Source organism: Bufo gargarizans, chromosome 6 (genome assembly GCF_014858855.1).
Source record: "Bufo gargarizans isolate SCDJY-AF-19 chromosome 6, ASM1485885v1, whole genome shotgun sequence".
Classification (NCBI taxonomy): Eukaryota; Metazoa; Chordata; class Amphibia; order Anura; family Bufonidae; genus Bufo; species Bufo gargarizans.
Window position 1 is genome coordinate 149,021,481 of NC_058085.1, and position 22,594 is coordinate 149,044,074.

At 49.1% G+C, this 22,594-nt stretch overlaps 1 long non-coding RNA gene across 1 annotated transcript in view; it reads left to right on the top strand.

Annotated features, from left to right (window-relative positions):
- The first annotated feature begins 9,930 nt into the window (after nt 1–9,930).
- LOC122940725 overlaps nt 9,931–22,594 on the top strand; it is a 58,276-nt gene continuing 45,612 nt past the window's right edge. Inside the window, exon 1 of the long non-coding RNA XR_006390382.1 lies at nt 9,931–10,041. This is a non-coding gene — a long non-coding RNA (uncharacterized LOC122940725). The remainder of the gene's footprint in view (nt 10,042–22,594) is intronic.

Consider the following 22,594-nt stretch of genomic DNA (forward strand, 5'->3'; position numbering starts at 1 on the left):
CAGCAGTGATTCCCATTCACCGCTGCATTCCTGGGCTCTGTCTGTGTGGGTGCTATTGTTCTGGGATCCGCTCCACAGTTTGCTCTCAGCCCTGGCCACAGCATGCTTGCTGCTTGTTTCCTGCAGCACTTCCTTAAGGGCCGGCACGTGTCACTTTCTAGGCTTTATGGGTTAGGTCATATGACCTCGCTGCCCCCTTCCCAGATGCCTCAGTGTCAAGGTCCTTGTCTTCTGCTAAGGTTCCTCTTTTCCACTAGTGTTCCTGTGTTCCTGACTTGTATCTGTATTCCTCGACTCTGCTACCTGTTCTGCTTGCCTTGCCTCCCCTGTTGCCGACCCGGATTGCCTGAACTGTACCTGTGCCGCCTGCCTTGACCTTTTGCCTGTCTGACTGCACCTCTGCCTCATCCTTCGGTCCTGCACCTCTGGTATCTTTCTCAGATACCTCCTGGTCCGCCTGGACCAGCTGCATCGTTTGCCTACCCTCCTCAAGAGGTAGCGACCTGTTGTCCCCCTCAGTTAGGTCTATTCCCACCATCAGGGGTACTGTGAAGATCCAGGGGTTCACTTAGACAACACCCTTAAAGGAGGTAGGACACGTGGCACAGTGGGTTCACACCAGCTGATTTGTAACAGTACACTGAGGCCATGGACCCCGCTGGTCACCCCAAGCCTGTCATTCAGGAATTGCTACATGAAGTGAGGCGTCAGAGCGAATGTCAGGATGTCATGATGCAGTTTATGAAAAATGTTGCTGCTCGTCTGGATGCCATCTCTTCTCCAGCTACTGCAGGGTCGCCAGCCGCCTCTACCCCTGCAATACCCACACCGGTGAATCCGGATTTGTGTGCCGCTGGTGTGCAGCTCCCTCTGCCTTCCCGCTATGGTGGAGATTCAAAAACTTGTGGATTTCTGAACCAGTACCTGATCCACTTCGAGTTGCATGGGCAGAAGTTTACCACTGAGCGGTCCAAGGTCACCTTCATTGTGTCCTGCTGTCTGATGAGGCCCTTGCTTGAGTAAATCCTATTTGGGAACAGGGAGGTCCAGAGACCACTAATCTGCAGTTTTTGCTGGCTACCTTCCAGCTAGTCTTTGAAGAGCCTGGCTGCACGTCCTCTGCAGCATCAGCTCTGCTGTGTCTACGACAGAGTTCCTCGTCTGTGGGTCAGTACACCATCCAGTTTCGTATCCTGGCGGCCAAACTTGCATGGAACAATGAGGCTCAACTGGTGGCGTTCTGGGAGGTCCTTTCTGACTGGATTAAGGATAAATTAGCTGGTCACGACCCTCCGTCTACTTTGAATGACCTGATCACCTTAGCTACAAGGATAGATATGCGTTTCAGGGAACATTCTAAGGAGGTTGCATGCACCAGAAAACCACCTTGTTTGGCTCCATCCTTCCAGAGGCCGGTTCTTCCTCTAGTGTTGACCCCATCTGAAGAGCCCATGCAAATAGAGCGCCTTTGATTGTCTGTCCAGGAATGTTTACGCCGCAAAGCAAAGAACCTGTGTCTGTATTGTGGAGGCAAGGCCCACTTTGTGCGTAAAACGCCAAAGTCTAGGATCAGTTGGAGAGGTGGTCCTAGACAAGGAGAAGTCCTCTCCGAAACTTTCAGTTCCGGTGACTCTCTCTCACAAGGGAGTCACACTGTCTGTGCCTGCATTCTTGGACTCTGAGTCAGTTGTTAACTTCATTCAGCAAGCTCTGGTCCATTCATCAGTACCGGCTTCCTACCATACATCTGGAAAGGACTCTGTCAGTGGACTGCCACTTTTTGAACCTGTGCTTTCTGTTACTATGCCCCTTAAATTGCAAATAGGGGTTCTGCATTCAGAGATGATCTCACTCTATGTTCTGCCAGCGTCTATGAATCTGGTTATCCTTGGTCTTCCCAGGCTGTGTCAGCACACTCCAATTCTGGACTGGCACTCCGGCAGTGGCGTTGCTAGGGCTGGTGTCACCCGGTGCGGTAGAAAATGGTGTCACCCCCCCTGGGTGACACCTGACAGTGTAGGCTATATGTATATAACAAACATATTTCACATGAACACTCACAGTTACTTGGCCCTTGGGGATCTCGGACGCCACTTCCACATTGGCCGGGGGCTCGGCGGAGCTGATGATGTGTTTTATCCTAATGAGAAAGATTTCATAAGTATTTGGAGAAGGGGCAGAGGGATAGCAGAGCAGGGAGAGGCTGGTGCTGCTACTAGGGGGTCATACCATGGGGAGTAATAACGCCCACCATAATGCCCCCCCCCCCCAGTAGAAATAATTCTCCTTATAATGTGTCAGTGCAAAAAATACCCCCCTGTAATGTCCCCAGTTGAGCTAATGTCCCCATAGTGCCCCCATAATGTGCCAGTATAAAATACCCCTATAGTGCCCCCATAATGTGCCAGTATAAAATACCCCTATATAGTGACCCCAGTAAATGCCCCCATAGTGCTCCTCTCCCCCCTAGTGCCCCCATAATGTACCAGTATAAAATGCCCGATATATAGTGCGCCAGTAGATGCCCTCAGTGTCCCCCATAATTTGTAAGCATAAAATACCCCTTCTCAGTGCCCCGTAGTAGTCCTCTCCCCCTTCCCCATAGTACCCAACACAATGTGTCCCAGTATAAAATGCCCCTATACAGAGCCCCCATATAAAATAACCGTTCTTTGTGGCCTCAGTAGATGCCCCTATAGTACCACCAATAATGTGCCAGTAAGAAGTGCCCCCATAGATGTCCCCCAATAATGTGCCAGTGAAATGTGCCGTCATAGATGCCCCTTAATCATGTGCCAGTAGCCTAAGCCCCCCATCAACATGTGCCAGTAGCCATAGGCGCCCCCCCTATCATGTGCCAGTAGCCATAGGGCCCCTCTATCATGTGCCAGTAGCCATAGGGCCCCTCTATCATGTGCCAGTAGCCATAGGGCCCCTCTATCATGTGCCAGTAGCCATAGGGCCCCCTATCATGTGCCAGTAGCCATAGGGCCCCCCTATCATGTGCCAGTAGCCATAGGGCCCCCCTATCATGTGCCAGTAGCCATAGGCGGCCCCCCCTATCATGTGCCAGTAGCCATAGGGCCCCCCTATCATGTGCTACTAGCCATAGGGCCTCTCCTAACATGTGCCACTAGCCATCAGTATTGTACAGAAAAAAAAAAAAACACTTACCTCTTCGGCAGCGATGCGATGCAGGCCTCTTCTGGCCTGTGTCCCGCGCTGTGTACGGCTCAGGGCTTAGGCGGCGCGATGACGTCATCGCGCCGCCTGCGCCGGCCTCTGATAGCAGGGCTCCAGACTATAAAAAATACCTAGTAGCCATTGGCTCCTGAACTGAAAAATTTAGGAGCCAAATTACATTTTTAGTCGCCAAATCAAAACCGAATGAAAATTTTGGTATCGTGACAACCCTACGCCGATCAGATCGGCGTAGGGTTGTTTCAATAGCAAAATTTTGATTCGCTTTCATCACCATAAAAAAGTATTGCGATACTCGATACCAAGCAAAAAAGCCACGTGCATTTCGCATTTTATGAAACGTTCGGCCCATAATAGAGCAGTCCTATCCTATTTTTTGGGGTGACAAGGTGACTAAAAAATGGCGATTGCTCACCGCATAGGAGATATTTTTTAATAATTTAATAGTTTGGACTTTTCGGACGCAGCGCTATGTAATATGTTTATTGTATATATTTTTTATATGTAAGATTGGGAAAGGGGGGATTTAAACTTAATATTTTAGAGTACTTTCACAGTAGCGTTTTTCTTTTTCGGCATAGAGTTCCGTCACAGGGGCTCAATACCGGAAAAGAACTGATCCGTCATATCCCCGTGCATTCTGAATGGAGTAATCCGTCCAGGATGCATCAGGATGTCTTCAGTTCAGTCATTTTGACTGATCAGGCAAAAGATAAAACCGCAGCATGCTACGGTTTTATCTCCGGCGAAAAAAACTGAAGACTTGCCTGAACGCCGGATCCGGCATTTTTTCCCATAGGAACGTATTAGTGCCTGATCCGGCATTCAAAATACCGGAATGCAGGATCCGTCCTTCCGGTCTGCGCATGCCGGTAAAAATGTGTAAAAAGATACAAGATGGATCCGTCTGTCTGCATGACAAGCGGAGACATGGATTCATTCTTGCAATGCATTTGTGAGATGGATCCGCATCCGGATGCATCTCATAAATGCTTTCAGTCACATCAAGATCGGCGGATCCGGCGGGCAGTTCTGACAACGGAACTGCCCGCCGGATCACACTGCCGCAAGTGTGAAAGTAGCCTTAGTGTTTGTGTTTTATTTTCACTTACTATTAGCCCCCTTAGGGGCTGGAACCCTTGTCCTATTCACCCTTAGGCCCCTTTCACATGGGTGAGATTTCTGCGCGGGTGCAATGCGTGAGGTGAATGCATTGCACCCGCACTGAATCCGGACCCATTCACTTCTATGGGGCTGTGCACATGAGCGGTGATTTTCACGCATCACTTGTGCGCTGCATGAAAATCGCAACATGCTTTATGTTGTGCGTTTTCATGCAACGCAGACCCCATAGAAGTTAATGGGGCTGCGTGAAAATCGCATTGTATCCGCAAGCAAGTGCGGATGGGGTGCGATTTTCACGCTTGGTTGCCAAGATGAAAGTCTATTCACTGTGTTATTTTCCCTTAGAACATGGTTATCAGGGAAAATAATAGCATTATGAATGCTTAGTAGAAGGTCAATATAATAAACATTGAGTGCGCCCCCCCTGTATAATAAACATTGAGAGCGCCCCCCAGTATAATAAACATTGAGTGCGCCCCCCCAGTATAATAAACATTGAGAGCACCCCCCCAGTATAATAAACATTGAGTGCGCCCCCCAGTATAATAAACATTGAGAGCGCCCCCCCCAGTATAATAAACATTGAGAGCGCCCCCCCCAGTATATCAAACATTGAGAGCGTCCCCCCAGTATATCAAACATTGAGAGCGCCCCCCCCCAGTATAATATACATTGAGAGCGCCCCCCCCCACAGTATAATAAACATTGAGTGCGGCCACCCCCCCCAGTATAATATACATTGAGAGCGCCCCCCCCCAGTATAATAAACATTGAGAGCGCCCCCCCCAGTATATCAAACATTGAGTGCGGCCACCCCCCCAGTATAATATACATTGAGAAGCGCCCCCCCCAGTATAATAAACATTGAGTGCGGCCACCCCCCCAGTATAATATACATTGAGAGCGCCCCCCCCCCAGTATAATAAACATTGAGTGCGGCCATCCCCCAGTATAATACATTGAGAGCGCCCCCCCCCCCCAGTATAATAAACATTGAGTGCGGCCACCCCCCAGTATAATATACATTGAGAGCGCCCCCCCCCCCAGTATAATATACATTGAGTGCGGCAGCCTGCCAGTATAATAAACATTGAGTGCGGCCACCCCCCCAGTATAATATACATTGAGAGCGCCCCCCCCCAGTATAATAAACATTGAGAGCGCCCCCCCTCCAGTATATCAAACATTGAGTGCGGCCACCCCCCCAATATAATATACATTGAGAGCGCCCCCCCAGTATAATAAACATTGAGTGCGGCCACCCCCCCAGTATAATATACATTGAGAGCGCCCCCCCCAGTATAATAAACATTGAGTGCGGCCACCCCCCCAATATAATATACATTGAGAGCGCCCCCCCCAGTATAATAAACATTGAGTGCGGCCACCCCCCCAGTATAATATACATTGAGTGCGGCACCCTCCCAGTATAATAAACATTGAGTGCGGCCACCCCCCAGTATAATATACATTGAGAGCGCCCCCGCCCCCAGTATAATAAACATTGAGTGCGGCCACCCCCCCAGTATAATATACATTGAGAGCGCCCCCCCCCGTATAATAAACATTGAGTGCGGCCACCCCCCAGTATAATATACATTGAGAGCGCCCCCCCCCAGTATAATAAACATTGAGTGCGGCCACCCCCCCAGTATAATATACATTGAGTGCGGCCACCCCCCCCCCCCCCAGTATAATATACATTGAGTGCGGCCACCCCCCCAATATAATATACATTGAGAGCGCCCCCCCCAGTATAATAAACATTGAGTGCGGCCACCCCCCCCAGTATAATATACATTGAGTGCGGCACCCTCCCAGTATAATAAACATTGAGTGCGGCCACCCCCCAGTATAATATACATTGAGAGCTCCCCCGCCCCCAGTATAATAAACATTGAGTGCGGCCACCCCCCCAGTATAATATACATTGAGAGCGCCCCCCCCCCCGTATAATAAACATTGAGTGCGGCCACCCCCCAGTATAATATACATTGAGAGCGCCCCCCCAGTATAATAAACATTGAGTGCGGCCACCCCCCCAGTATAATATACATTGAGTGCGGCCACCCCCCCCCAGTATAATATACATTGAGTGCGGCCACCCCCCCAATATAATATACATTGAGAGCGCCCCCCCCAGTATAATAAACATTGAGTGCGGCCACCCCCCCCAGTATAATATACATTGAGTGCGGCACCCTCCCAGTATAATAAACATTGAGTGCGGCCACCCCCCCAGTATAATATACATTGAGAGCGCCCCCGCCCCCAGTATAATAAACATTGAGTGCGGCCACCCCCCCAGTATAATATACATTGAGAGCGCCCCCCCCCCCGTATAATAAACATTGAGAGCGCCCCCCCCCCAGTATAATAAACATTGAGTGCGGCCACCCCCCCCAGTATAATATACATTGAGTGCGGCCACCCCCCCCCCCCCCAGTATAATATACATTGAGTGCGGCCACCCCCCCAGTATAATATACATTGGTGGCGCAGTGGGAAGTGCCAATGAGGGTTAAAAAAATAAATAAAAATTAACTCACCTCCTCCAATTGATCGCATAGCTGCCGGTCTCCTGTTCTATCTTCAGGACCTGTGAAAGGACCTGTGGTGACATCACTGTGGTCATCACATGGTACATCATATGATCCATCACCATGGTAATGGACCATGTGATTAGGTCAGTGACGTCACCACAGGTCCTGAAGATAGAACAGGAGACCGGCAGCTGCGCAATCAATTGGAGGAGGTGAGTTCATTTTTTATTTATTTTTTTAACCCTCATTGGCACTTCCCACTGCGCCACCAATGTTTATTATACTGGGGGGGGGGGGGGGGTGCACAAAATGTTTATTATACTGGGGGGGGGGCGCACTCAATGTTAATACAAATACAGGAGGCGGGTGCCGGAATGAAATAGCCGGCACCCGACCTCTATGATAGGGGGCTGCGATCAGTGGCAGTTAACCCCTCAGGTGCCGCTCACTGTCATAGAGGTCGGGTGCCGGCTATTTGATTCCGGCACCCGCCTCCTGTATTTGTATTACAGGTCAGTTTTCTTCATTGGTGGCGCAGTGGCCACAGCCCCTCCCTTCCTCCTCCCATCCCTCTTCTCATTGGCGGAGGCAGCGGCGGCAGCAGCAGCACAGGGGGAGGGAGAGAGCCCCCCGCCCCCTCCCTGCCTCTATGGAAGTTAGTTAGGAGAACTCCGGCGGCCGGCGGGTGACACCCCATCAGACTGGTGTCACCCGGTGCGGCCCGCACCCCCCGCACCCCCCTCGCAACGCCACTGCACTCCGGTCAGATTCTGTGTTGGGGATCATCCTGCCAGTCGACCTGCTTATCAGAGGTCCGACCTGCTTTCTTGCCTACAGTACCTGTAGACCTGCCTGAACTTCTGCAGCAGTATGCCAGTTTTGCAGATGTATTCAGTAAGAAAGAGGGCGAGACCCTGCCTCTTCATCTTCCTTAGGATTGTCCGATTGACATTCTGCATGGTGCCACTCCTCCTCATGGTTGAGTCTACCCACTCTGACTTCCTGATACCCAAGCATTGTCTGATTACATCAAGGAGAATCTCGAGAGGGGGTTTATCTTAAAATCTTCTTCACCAGCCGGCTGCCGGGTTCTTCTTTGTGCAGAAAAAAAATGGATCCTTATGGCCCTGTATCGACTATTGATGTCTGAATAAGGTAACAGTCAAGAATCGATACCCTCTCTGAACTCTTTGACAGGATCCGGGGAGCTAAGGTCTTCACAAAATTCGACCTGCGTGGCGCATACGACCTTATTTGCATTCGAAAGGGCGATGAGTGGAAGACTGCTTTCAACACTCGTGATGGACGCTACGAGTATCTTATCATGCCCTACCGTCTGTGCAATGCTCCCCCAATATTCCAGGAGTTGGTAAATTATATCTCCCGGGACCTGCTCTATGTCTGCGTGATAGTGCACCTGGATGATATACAGTACTGATCTATTCTCCAGATTTGACCACTCACCAGAAGCATGCACATTTGGTTTTCCAGCGGTTGAGAGAGAATCGACTTTATGGCAAACTCGAGAAGTGCATTTTTGAAAAATCTACCGTACCGTTCCTCGGATACATATTCTCGGATGCCGGGTTGCAGATGGATCCTGAAAAATGTAATGCAGTAATGGACTGGCCCTGCCCACAGGGTCTTTGTGTTATACGGCGCTTCCTTGGATTTGCTAATTTCTATTGTCAGTTCATCCTGAACTTTTCATCTCTTACATCTCCGCTCTTACTAAGAAAGGGGTGAATGCCAGAGACTGGACTCCTGAGGCGGAGGCCGCCTTCGTCCAATTAAAAAGGTCCTTTGCTTGTGCACCTGTTTTGCGTCATCCTGATGTCTCCTGACAATTCTTTTTAGAAGTAGATGCCTCCTCCATAGGAGCAGGTGCTGTTTTACTACAGAAAGTTTCCAAGGGCAAGATGTTTGCATGTTGGTTTTTCTCCAAGCTCCTCTCCCCTGCTGAGAGGAACTAATGTGTAGAAGACAGAGAGCTTATGGCCATAAAACTTGCCTTAGAGGAGTAGCGTTATCTATTGGAGGGGGCCCAGCATCCAGTGATAATCTTTACCGACCACAAGAACCTTACATATCTGCAGACGGCCCAGCGTTTGGAACCTCGCCAAGCCAGATGAGCACTCTTCTTCTCCCGTTTTGATTTTGAGCTTCACTTTCGCCCGGCTAAGAAGTCTGTCTTAGTCTCGGTCATTTTTATTTCTCCAACAAGCAGGAGGAGCCCCAGTACATTGTAGATCCTGCTCGCTTGATCACAGTGGCTCTTGTTCTGGTAAAAGAGAAAGCATATTCTAGCTTGGGGGCACAACTCCAAACTGGCTGGTCACCCAGAGATCCGCAAGACCACAGAACTTTTGTCTCGCCACTACTGGTTGCCCACACTGTTTAAGGATGTGCACGATTATTTGTCTTGCCTGCACCGTCTGTGCTCAGAATAAAGTCTCTAGGACCAAACCATCTGGGCTGTTACCTCTTCCTGTTCCTGATGCCTGTCATTGCCTGCCCTGTGAGAGATCTGAGAAGATCGGATAGACTTGCAGCACCTGAGTCTATCTGACAGGTCTTTCTGCATTTCCCTTCTGTTTGTTGTTGTGGGCAGGATCCCACCCTCTCCACAGGTTCTGCTCGTTAGCTGTTTAAGAGGCTCTATTTAAGTCTGCCTCTTACTGGTGACTTTGCGGTTGTTTGTGGATCCTCTACTTCCCGCTTGTCTCAAGCTAAGTCCCTTTGTGCGTGTGTTGCTTCTAGTTCTCAGGGAAACGCTGGTCCCTTCACACTGGATTCCCCGCTCCCTAAGTTAGGGTTTGCTTCAGTGTCAGCAGGGCTTAGGTTCCAGCGTATGAGTTCATTCACCATCATTGCTCATACTTTCAGTAGTCAGGGAGAGCCTCAGGGATTGTTAGGAGGTTACCATTCCCTCCTCCCTAGCTTTGGGGCCTAGTCTGTTTACCTGTTGCTGTTTGTTTACTTGGTGTTCCTCTTACCCTCACTTGCTGTGACATTATCAACCACCCCTACCGTCGTTATTTTCCTTGCTGTGTGCAGATATGAATACTGTTAATGCCCTGGTGGATCGCATGCAGGGATTACCGTATCTTTAGAGGTATGAATACAAGAAACAGAACTGGATCGCACATCCTCAATACGCAACCTTGTCACGGTGAGTGGGCCTATCCTTTTTGATCAAATTGTATACTAATGCCTCATGTTAGCATGCAGCATAGGGGTAGGTATATGATAAATTACACTGAGAAGCGATGTTTATTATGCTGAGAAGCAGTTAGATAAAAGCATAGTATTGGGGATGTGCGATCCAGTTCTGTTTCTTGGTTATACATGTATTGTAGAGTCTACGCTTTTTTCTCTTCTGGTATCCGCACTCCTCTTCATTCGGCCCAGGTGTTTTTAATTAGCAGGAGTCTGCATAAGGGTATATATTCCTACCTCTCAGTTGGAGTACCTGAGAGTATGTGATAGGGTGAGTTCCATACCTGTTCACATGGTGAGAGTATGTGATGGGGTTGGTTTAGGGGCGTAGCTATAGGGGGTGCAGAGGTAGCAGTCGCTACCGGGCCTAGGAGTCTGAGGGGGCCCAAAGACCCTTGTGCCACATAAGACACTGGCATTATAGAAAGTGTATGCTGGCCAAGTTACCCCTCTGGCTGGAGGTAAGGGGTTAGGTTAAGTATTTGGCATGAGGGGTGCCCTTTCAATGTTTGCCTCAGGCAGCAGAAAGGCTATGTGCTCCCCTGCCCCTTGCCAACAAGCACTGAGGGACGGGGGCCCAAGCTGAACTCTTGCACCAGGGCCCATGAGCTTTTAGCTACGCCCCTGGGTTGGTTCCACACCTGTTCACATGTTGCTTTGGTGCCTTCCTGGTGGTTCGGTGGGGCTCAGTGCCAGGGTGACTTTGTCATACAGCGGGGGCGGTGCTGCGGCATCGGCACTCGCAAATTTAGAATAGGGTCCCATTCAAAGAGGCAACCTTGTCGCAGTGAGTGGGCCTATGCTTTTTGATCAAATTGTATACTAATGCCTCATGTTAGCATGCAGCATAGGGGTAGGTATACGATAAATTACGCTGAGAAGCGATGTTTATTATGCTGAGAAGCAGTTAGATAAAAGCATAGTATTGAGGATGTGTGATACAGTTCTGTTTCTTGTATATACATTTATCTTTGGAGGTAGCTGACCTCCGTAATTCAGTTGCACAGTTTCAGAATTCTCAGGCATCTGATTCCGTCAGTCGGAACCAGGGCAGCCTTCAACCTAAAGTCGCCCTCCCAGATAGGTTTTCTGGGGGGAGTAATAATTTTGTTTGGTTCAAAAATTCTTGTAAACTGTATTTTTGACTGCGTCCGCTCTCCTCTGGGGATGAAAATCAAAGAGTGGGGATTATTATTTCTCTGCTGAAAGGTGATGCTCTGTCCTGGGCCTTTTCTCTACCGATCGGTTTCGAATCCCTCCGATCGATGGATGTATTTTTCAGAGCCCTGGGCCTTATTTATGATGACCCAGACCGGGTTTCACTGGACGAATCTGTCAGAGTCATACTGCTCTGAACTTAGAAGAGGAGCGACTGATTCGGAGTGGAATGACCCAGCACGCCGTAGTCAATTCTGTCAAGGGCTGTCTGAGAAACTAAAAGACGCCCTGGCATTCCACGAAAACATTGATTCTTTGGAGGCGGCCATGTCCCTAGCCATACGGATTGATAGACGCCTGAGAGAGAGGTGCAAGGTTACCCTCACGCAGGACGCACTACCATATGGGAAAGCAGTCTCTTCTGTCCCTCGGTGTACAGAGACACTCGAGCTCATGTCTGGTGATGAGCCTATGCAATTGGGACAGCCAGGTCTCTTCATGCCCTGGCAATAGGAACTTCATGGTTCAGAGAAGATTTTGTTTCTTCTGTGGTAAAGAAGGACATTTTATTAACGTATGTCCTTATATTAAACCTCAAGGTGAAAAAGGAAAAAAAAAAGGTTGTAACTAATGGGTCTAGTTCTCTTACTCTTTGTAGTGTGGGTGGGGAGTCGGAAAAGGTATTTTTGTCTTTTACCGGTAGTACACAATTTCTCCTGCCTGCCATGGTGGCGCTAGACTCTGAAAATATTGAATTAGAAGTATTTGTTGACAGTGCAGATTAAATTCTGTGGTCACTTATCGCCCTGTGGTCAAAAACATCAAGGCGGATGCTTTTTCGCGTAGCTTTCCTGGGGGGGGGGGATTCGGAGGATCCTGCTCCGATTTTGGCTGATGGGGTGGTGGTTTACGCCCTGTATACCGAACTTGATGCTGAGATGTTGGAAGCTCAAGGTGAGGCACCTGATTCCTGTCCTCCAGGGAGGTTGTTTGTTCCTTCTGGGCTTTGGCACAAGGTGTTCAAGGAACATCATGATACTGTCCTTGCGCGACACCCTGGGAGCAGATCCACTGTGGATCTTATTTCCCGGAGATTCTGGTGGCCAGGTTTATGCAAAGGTGTGGAGGGTTATGTGGCAGCCTATGAGACCTGTGCGTGTGCCAAGGTGACTCATACTCGGCCTTCAGGATCTCTTCTTCCTTTGTCCATCCCATCCCGTCCCTGGATGCATTTGTCCATGGACTTCATTACTGATTTGCCTAGTTCTTCTGGAAAGACAGTGATTTTGGTGGTGGTGGACCACTTCAGTAAGATGGCACACTTTATACCATTATCAGGTTTGCCCAATGCCAAGACTCTCGCTCAAGTGTTTATTGATAACATCATGAAATTACATGCCATTCCCTCGGATGTGGTGTCTGATAGGGGGACACAATTTGTTTCAAGGTTCTGGAGGGCATTCTGTACTCATCTGGGAGTTCAATTGTCCTTCTCTTCGGCTTTCCACCCTCAGTCAAACAGACAAACTGAGCGCACTTACCAGAATATGGAAACTTATTTGAGGCGTTTTGTCTCCGAGAATCAGGAAGAGTGGTCTTCATTTTTATCTTTGGCTGAGTTTGCCTTAAATAACCGTAGACAGGAGTTCACTGATAAGTCACTGTCACGAGGGTATCGAGAACCACGCCTGACTCCGTTATACCCGGGGTCAGGAAGTCGCAGCGGTTGGCTGCACGCTCTATTTAAGATAGGGCTGTTTTCCTTATGGTAGCTTTCTGGGTTTGCTTTGCAAACCCTTTTGGCTCACTCAGGGATCCGTAGCTCCTTCTCCTCAGCTGTCCCTTGTCCAGCACTCCCAAACCTCCTTATATTCCTCTCTCACACTTCTCTGGTTGCCAGAGATAGAGCTTCCTGCCTGGACATCTATTCTGACCCACTGGAGCTGTGTCGCTGCGTTCTCTGATTGTTGATTCAGAACGCTACCCTCCGGATCCCTGTTGGACCTTTGTGGACTGCTGTGGTCGCCCACCTGGGTGTATGTGTTTGTCTGTATTTGTATGTCCTCTCCCTGGTGTTTCCCTCTTAGTGCAGTGGTGCGGACTAGCGATCCCACCGGCCCGTTCACTATCTAGGGCTCATTTCAGGGAAAGCCAGGGTTTAGGCACGTGATCGCCGCACGGGTGAGGAACCCGTCTAGGGACGTCAGGGCAGTCAGGTGCCAGCCGCAAGGTGAGTTAGGGGTTACCACCTTTCCCTCTCCCTTGGGCAGGGCTTTCCCTGTTTTCCTCCCTGTGCGTGACGTCGGTCATTACAGTCACCATTTTTTGGTGCATATGGGTTTCGCCCTCAGTTTGGTACCTTTTCTGGGATAAAATTGGTCACCAAACAGGAAATAGTTCTCATGGAGAACTAAGTGTAACAAATCCCCCCAAAATTACTGTTGTTCACTGGAATAACCACTCGACTGCAACAAGGAGGTGGTAGCCTCCACCCCCTTAGAATGCTCTATAGAGGTGTAGTGGCTCACCACATCTATCGTTACAAGCAAGCAATCATTCGGGATATTGATTAACTCCTTAATGATAGTCAGGAAGTGGGACGTGTCCAACAAAAATGATTCAGTATTTTTTACAAAATGGTGTCAAGACTTTCTCGAATACAATTGCCAAAGGAGACAGTACAGAGTCGACCGAGGCCACAATTGGCACCTTTGGTAAAAGATAAAATACAGGTGTCACCGGTGAATGGTTAATCATAAATTCGTATAACTTGTCGTCAATAACCCCACGAATCTTATAACCTGATGCCAATTCCATGACTTTCGCTTTAATGCGAAATACTGGGTTATAGTCCAATCTTTTATATGTGGTGGTGTTGGATAATTGGCGTTCAGGTTCTTGTATATATTTAACTTTATCCATAATCACAATGGAGCCGCCTTTATCAGCGGGCTTCACCACCAAAGATTGGTCCTTCATCAAACTGTATACTGCAGTATTGGGAATTTTTGCTTAGAGGAGGTAGGACATGTGGCACAGTGGGTTCACACCTGCTGGTTTGTGACACTGTGTGTTGAGTTATTTTGAGGGCACACCAAATTTACACTGTTATACAAGCTGTACACTGACTACTTTACATTGTATCGAAGTGTCATATCTTCAGCGTTGCACCATGAAAAGATATAAAATAATAAAATATTTGCAAAAATGTGAGGGGTGTGCTCACTTTTGTGAGATACTGTATTCATTGTTTTTTGGCAGCAGATTCCTGTTTACACAGGCTGATCAGCCACCCAAAAAGGTTGATTTTGGGTGCTGTGTCAAAGATGTTGTCACCTGATGAATTTATTTAATATACTCATTTATATAGCACTGATATATTCCTCAGCGCTTTACAGACATGAGCATTACACTGTCCCCAATGAGGCTCACAATATAATTTCCCTCTCAGTATGTCTTTGGAGTGTGGGAGGAAACCGGAGTACCCCCATACAAACACTGGAAGAACAGATGTTGTCCTTGGTCAGATTCAAACCCAGGGCCCCAGCACTGCAAAGCACCAGTGCTAAGCACTGAGCCACCATGATAATCAGTTGCTCTTATGTCAGGTGAGCGGTGTCAGCCTAATGGTCCATTCACATAACCATATCTGCTTTTGCGGACCGCAAATTGCGTATCCGAAAAACACAGATACCGGCCGTGTGCATTCCGCGTTTTGCGGATTGGAATATCCTTCCCTATGATAGAAATCCTTATTCTTGTCTGCAAAAATTGATGAGAAAATTACATGTATAGGTCTGTATCTGATCTGCAAAATTGCAGAACAGATGTGGACAGAATAATACTGTTGTGTGAATGGGCTCTTACACTGGCCAGTTATCGGGAACGAGCATTTGTAAGAACATTTGTTCCTGATAACCGGTCTGTGTAAAAAAGGCCCTTAGGGCTCATGCAAACGACCGCAAAACACGATCCACCAAAAATACAGATGACGTCCATCTGCATTATGTATTTTGTGGAACGGAACAGCTGGCCCTAATAGAACAGTTCTGTCCTTGTCCTTAATGCAGACAATAATAGGACATGTTCTATTTATTTGGGGAACGGACATACGGAAATGGAATGCACACGGAGTAATTTCATTTTTTTTTGCTGCCCCATTGAAGCAAATGGATCCACATATGGAATCACAGCAGAGAGCGTCACAGCCAGGGAGAAGGTGAGCTGTTTTCTTCTCCCTGGCTGTGACGCTGTCCGCTGCGAATGGACCGCTCTACAGCCAGGGAGAAGGAGACGCCTATTAAGAAACCCGACTATCTCCTCCTCCCTGTACCGATACTCTAAATTAGCATATCAGGCACCAAAAACAGCGGGGGACACAGCGCCAGAATGGAGGGGTATTTAAAAAACAAATAAATAAGTGCTGGCATCTGTATGGGCCGCTATCTGGTAAGCATACAATTTTGCAACACATAAACCCATGGAAGGTCCTCTTTAATGAACTCAGGTTTTAACTCCTTTGCGCACTTTAACATATATTTACATAATATGTGCATACAGTGTATGGAGCAGGCCAAGGAGACAGTGGCTAGAGGGAGAGCAGCAGTTCTCCCCTGGACACCCCGGGGCAGCACCACAAACTCAGATGCCGCTGATCCCTCCCCGGCGCCTCAGAGTGATACCCAATGGGTTGTAAAACTGATGTATCCTCCCTGCCCATGTCTGCTCTTAGCACACATTTTGATCAAACTTATGTTGGGCCCATCTACCAGCCTCTAGCCTGCGGAGTGTGAGCCACTTCTGGACCTGAGCCTGTAGTGCGTCTAGAACAGCAGCAGTTCTCCCCTGGACACCCTGGGGCGGCACCACAAACTCAGATGCTGCTGATCCCTCCCTGACACCTCAGAGGGATACCCAATGGGCTGTAAAACTGATGTATCATCCTGCCCAATGTCTGCTGGTCCAAGCATCCATTGTCAGATGCATCCTGTCGCTGACAACATAATTCAGCGACAGGGATACATTCTGTACAACTGGTGTAGGGCAAAGAAATGGCGGCTGGGGACATGTCCTCTGGGTTCGGCCTACTCCAATATCTGCTGGAATGGATTGTTGTCCACAAGATTGAAGGGCAGCAGATGTTGAGCGATAACCCTTGCCAGGAGCCCATTAAATGAAGGCACGCGTCAGTTCCCGGGGGTGTAGGGCGTGGTTCAAATGCATTGGCAACCGACGGCTGGCACCGGACGGCAGTGGAGGACATAGAGGATGGTGCAGTGAGGTCAGGCTGCCGATACCAGTACCTCTAGGAGAGGGAGTGGGGGAATGCATCGTTGGAAGGGGTTGAGGTGGCTACAGTACAGTGGCAGGAGCTGTTGTCCCCTGCACTTTGCTGGTGGCGCTGCTACAACCACCCTGCATCTGTTCCCACTCCAGCCAGTGGTTGACTCTCAGGTGCTGGGTAAGTGCAGTGGTACCCAGCCGAGCCACAGACCTCCCTCTCCTCACCCTGGCATGACACAGCTGACGCACTGACCTCCTGTCAGATGGGGTGGTGCTGAATTGCGCCTGTTTGGGCTCGGTACGCACAGGTAGAGCTGGCTGCTGCTGCCTCCTCCTGCTGCCATTAACAGTGGAGCCCCTGACGCTGGGCTCCCTGGCGACCTGTCGCACCATTTGCCTCGGGTGCCTACCTTCCTCCTCATCAGTGCTGCTGATGCATGACAAGGGAGGTGACACCCATTCTTGGTCACCCTCCTCTTCGTCACCCGATATGTCAGACCCATGGCCAACCAGTGGTGGACTGAGGGGAACAGCAGACGTGGAGCCCCTAACCTGGCTCCGCTGTCCCCTCGCTGATGCCTGGGTCTGACTAGGTGCGGGGGTTCGGTGGCTGAAACCACCCACACCAGTTGGAAGGGATGTCACTGGGGTACTGACAGGCGTTACCCCCCTCCTCTTCCTCCATCCCTTCCAAAAGGTCCTGAACTGCAATTCAGCCTTAAGAAATACCTCCCCCAAGATGTACCTCTCACTATCGCTGTCAAACAGGAGCAGGGTAGATTCTTAGGCTTAGGGTATGGGGGTTGGTCCTGCAGGAGGCGGAGTGCTGCTGCTGCTCGGAGCTAGGGCAGAGGACTCCGTGGCACTGGTTTGTGCCACGAGAGCCACTACTTCCTTGGCATCCTGAAAGGAAATGGGGCGGCTCCCACACCCAAAAAAGTCACGAATGAGGCGGACGCCCCTGACACCTGCGCCCGCCACTCCATGGGTAGAGGAGCGGCCCCGTGCTGGCAGCAGTCCAGCACTGGAACCAACTCCCCTACCACTGCTGCCTGAACGCCCACGTGAAGTACGCATATTGCTTTATATATGCAGAAAAAATAAATAAATAGGGCCGGCACCCAGGGCGGAACGCATGGATAGAACAGACATGAACAGAAACAGACACAGATAAGTTCTGCTAGGCTAAATAATACAAGACAGGTAGCGAATAACAAGTACAGATGCAGACAAGACCAGGCAGACATAACATAGCAACCAAGCGGAAACAACAATGCAGAACAAGGAATACCACACAGAAACATGGACAGACATGAACGGCAGCAGGAACCCCAAGGGTCAGTAGCAAGGGGCAAGCACATCATAACCAGGAACAGAACAAACAAGACTGACCCAGAGACTCCACTCTCACAGGCAGATATAGCCAATTAATGAGTGCACCTGCAAGGACACATCCACGGAACCTCAGAGGGGAGTTAACCCTTACAGAACCAAACAGTAGGTACTACAAGCAGGTCAGAGGAAACAGAAACCGTAGCATTGAAAACTGTAGTACCAGACATTGCCAATAGCAACCGTGCAGAAATACCCTCTGGGAGATCATACTGCCAAGAGGAAGAAAAGGTACACGGATTGCACACACCACCGAACCATAGCCAGCACGCAGCCCCGAGCAACCGGCCTACACAGGCTGCAACCGCTCGAAAACGTGCAGCCAGCCAACACAACAACAAAGACACAGTGAAGCAACACGTAACATTTATTAGCCGGTCTGCAGTGAACCGACATTGTTATACAGCTATTGTTGGGATGTATTAATGGGAAAAAAAAGGTATGTGTTATTAGCTGATCTGCGGTGAATTTACATTGTCATACAGCCATTGTTAGTGTTTATTAATAAGAAAAATAAGTACTTTCTATTAGCTGTTCTGCAGTGAATTTACATTGTCATTCAGTGGTGAAATTTTTTGTGATACAGCCTTTTTGGGGAAAATTGGTCAGTAGCTGTAACTATGGTCAAGGACAAAGACAATATATGTATTTTATGGGCCACTGGGTAAATGTGGTTCCTGCACAGCCACGCCAGCAACTTAGCCATCTGACACCACTACCTCATCCACAATCTCATGCAGTTGGTCCTGCGACAATGTCCGCCTCTGCCTCCTCATCCACAGTGCTCCTCCAGCATACTACATGTGCAGAACATGGCGGTGTCATTCTGTTCTACACATGGGGGCGAACAGAGTTGTAACGGATCTCCTGGCACCCCGACTCGGTACCTCCATTGATGGATGCTCCTAGTGCTTCCTGAGGACTCTAAGCACTCCGCTCTACACCAAAACCACCACAGGAACAAGGAACAGGAAGAGCTCTTACAAGAGCTAGTAGTTATAGCCCGGGGAGTATTTCAAATCTTCAACGTATAGCAATCCCCAGTGTCGATCAGTTACCCAAACACCAGCCTCAACATGATGAAGGGTAAAACAGGAACCCTCCAAAACCCAGTGGCGAGGTTAGTTTTGCCACACATCTCCCCCTCCCAGGGAAGATTAACCAGATACCTGACCTGACGCCGGTCGGTACCTAAGTTAGTCTGGCAGCCCACCCACAACCAAATACTGAACCTGTTGAATTTGGTAGCCTGTCTCTGTCCAGTGAGTCCACCAAGGTTGTGTTGGTAACTGGTACTCCCGTTCTGTGTTGCTCCCTGGCTTGGAGTGGAGGTTGCTTTGTGGGCAGGGATCAGCGGTACCAGGGCCATCTTTAACAAGGGGCAAAAGGGGCAGCTGCCCAGGGCCCAGTTGCTCCTGGGGGGCCCAAGACAGCTGCCTCTTAAGCCCTGCTAGCTACTGCCCCAGGTGTCAAGTTGGCACTGAGTCCAGGCATCACGATTGTACTGTGTTAAAGTTTTGATCTAGGACCTTAATGACATCATCACCATGTGACCAGTAACCTAGCAATTACTGGTCACATGGCTATGAGGTCATCACAGGTCCTGTGGAGTGTTGCAGAAGTTATCTGTGGAGCTTTTTGTGTGAAGATTACATCAGAAAAAGGTGACAGGGGCTGTTATGTTAATATACCTTAAACTACTGTATAGTGGGGTGCTGTATACTGTGTGGGGGCCTGTATACTGTGGGGGGCTGTATATTGTGTGGGGCTGTAAACTGTGTTGGGGCTGTATACTCTGTGGTGGGCTGTATACTGTGAGGGGCCTGTATAGTGTGGGGGGGGGGGCTGTATAGTGTGGGGGGCCTGTATAGTGTGGGGGGCTATACTGCTGTACTGTATACTGTGGGGGTCTGTATACTGTATACTGTGGGTGCGGTATAGTGTGAAGTGCTATACTGCTGTACTGTATAGTGTGGGGGGCTGTATTGTGTATAGTTTGGGGTGCTGTATACAGTGAGGTGTTGTATACTGTGAGGTGTTGTATACTGTGGGGTGCTGTACAGGGAGTGCAGAATTATTTGGCAAGTTGTATTTTGAGGATTAATTTTATTATTGAACAACAACCATGTTCTCAATGAACCCAAAAAACTCATTAATATCAAAGCTGAATATTTTTGGAAGTAGTTTTTAGTTTGTTTTTAGTTTTAGCTATTTTAGGGGGATATCTGTGTGTGCAGGTGACTATTACTGTGCATAATTATTAGGCAACTTAACAAAAAACAAATATATACCCATTTCAATTATTTATTTTTACCAGTGAAACCAATATAACATCTCAACATTCACAAATATACATTTCTGACATTCAAAAACAAAACAAAAACAAATCAGTGACCAATATAGCCACCTTTCTTTGCAAGGACACTCAAAAGCCTGCCATCCATGAATTCTGTCAGTGTTTTGATCTGTTCACCATCAACATTGCGTGCAGCAGCAACCACAGCCTCCCAGACACTGTTCAGAGAGGTGTTCTGTTTTCCCTCTTTGTAAATCTCACATTTGATGATGGACCACAGGTTCTCAATGGGGTTCAGATCAGGTGAACAAGGAGGCCATGTCATTAGATTTTCTTATTTTATACCCTTTCTTGCCAGCCACGCTGTGGAGTACTTAGACGCGTGTGATGGAGCATTGTCCTGCATGAAAATCATGTTTTTCTTGAAGGATGCAGACTTCTTCCTGTACCACTGCTTGAAGAAGGTGTCTTCCAGAAACTGGCAGTAGGACTGGGAGTTGAGCTTGACTCCATCCTCAACCCGAAAAGGCCCCACAAGCTCATCTTTGATGATACCAGCCCAAACCAGTACTCCACCTCCACCTTCCTGGCGTCTGAGTCGGACTGGAGCTCTCTGCCCTTTACCAATCCAGCCACGGGCCCATCCATCTGGCCCATCAAAACTCACTCTCATTTCATCAGTCCATAAAACCTTTGAAAAATCAATCTTGAGATATTTCTTGGCCCAGTCTTGATGTTTCAGCTTGTGTGTCTTGTTCAGTGGTGGTCGTCTTTCAGCCTTTCTTATCTTGGCCATGTCTCTGAGTATTGCACACCTTGTGCTTTTGGGCACTCCAGTGATGTTGCAGCTCTGAAATATGGCCAAACTGGTGGCAAGTGGCATCTTGGCAGCTGCACGCTTGACTTTTCTCAGTTCATGGGCAGTTATTTTGCGCCTTGGTTTTTCCACACGCTTCTTGCGACCCTGTTGACTATTTTGAATGAAACGCTTGATTGTTCGATGATCACGCTTCAGAAGCTTTGCAATTTTAAGAGTGCTGCATCCCTCTGCAAGATATCTCACTATTTTTGCCTTTTCTGAGCCTGTCAAGTCCTTCTTTTGACCCATTTTGCCAAAGGAAAGGAAGTTGCCTAATAATTATGCACACCTGATATAGGGTGTTGATGTCATTAGACCACACCCCTTCTCATTACAGAGATGCACATCACCTAATATGCTTAATTGGTAGTAGGCTTTCAAGCCTATACAGCTTGGAGTAAGACAACATGCATAAAGAGGATGATGTGGTCAAAATACTCATTTGCCTAATAATTCTGCACTCCCTGTATACTGTGGGCTGCTATACTGCTATACTATATACTGTGGGGTACTGTATAGTGTGGGGTGCTAAACTGCATACTGTGTGGTGCTGTATACTATAGGGTGCTATACTGCATACTGTGGGGTGCTGGGGTGCACTGTAACACTAGGGTGAGCCGAGCCCTGGTCTCCTTCCTGCAGAGCGGTGCCCACTTACAGCCTGAGCCCGGCTGCCCAGAGCACTGATCCTGAGCTGCTGGAGTCTTCAGAACTGGAAGTATTTACAGTCATTCACTGTACTCTACCAGATGTGTGGATTTTTTGTGTGTGTGTTGTGGTGGAGGGCGTGATTGCCTGCTAAGGTGTGGGAAGGCGGGATCCAGGGGGCCCAAGTAAATTTTTGCCCAGGGTCCAATCAATATTAAAGACGGCCCTGAGCGGTACTCTTCCCTGGTGCCAGCGCATCAGCTAAGCTAGTCTGTGGGGAGTCAGCCTCATCTGCCCAGATGCCAGCTTTTCCGCTGGGATGGGATCAGAGAATCCTACCCCCAGGACCTTGTTGCGGCTCAGCTGTGGAGAGGATGGATCGCTTACCTCCTCCTCCTGGCATTCCTGCGGGGTTGGTGGGGGATCTGTACCGGACATCCAGCTTCCCGGTAGGCCTGGTGCAGAGACCGCGGTCCCATCTGCACCATCGGAGTCCTCCTGTGGTTGGGGAGAGAGACCAGTTGTCTCCTCTCCTTTCAAGGTACACTGCCGCTGGGGAATGGAGACGATGCTCTCCTTTCCCTACAAAACATACTGCCGCTGGGGAGCAGGACCGGCTTTCCCTACTCCCTGGGGATCTAGGCTGCCGTTGGGGATCTGGGCCGACCGCCCAGCATCCCTGTAGGGCCGGTGGAGAGACCTCGGTCCCATCTCCACCTGCCATATGGGGTTCCCCCCAGGACCAGTCTATGAGGTCCCCTACCTCGGCAGCTGGTTGTAGGTATGGGACTGCCACCCAGCTCTCCGGCAGTGTATATTGGGGCCAAATTGAGCTGAAGAAATATTGGCAATCCTGCTCCAGCTCGAACT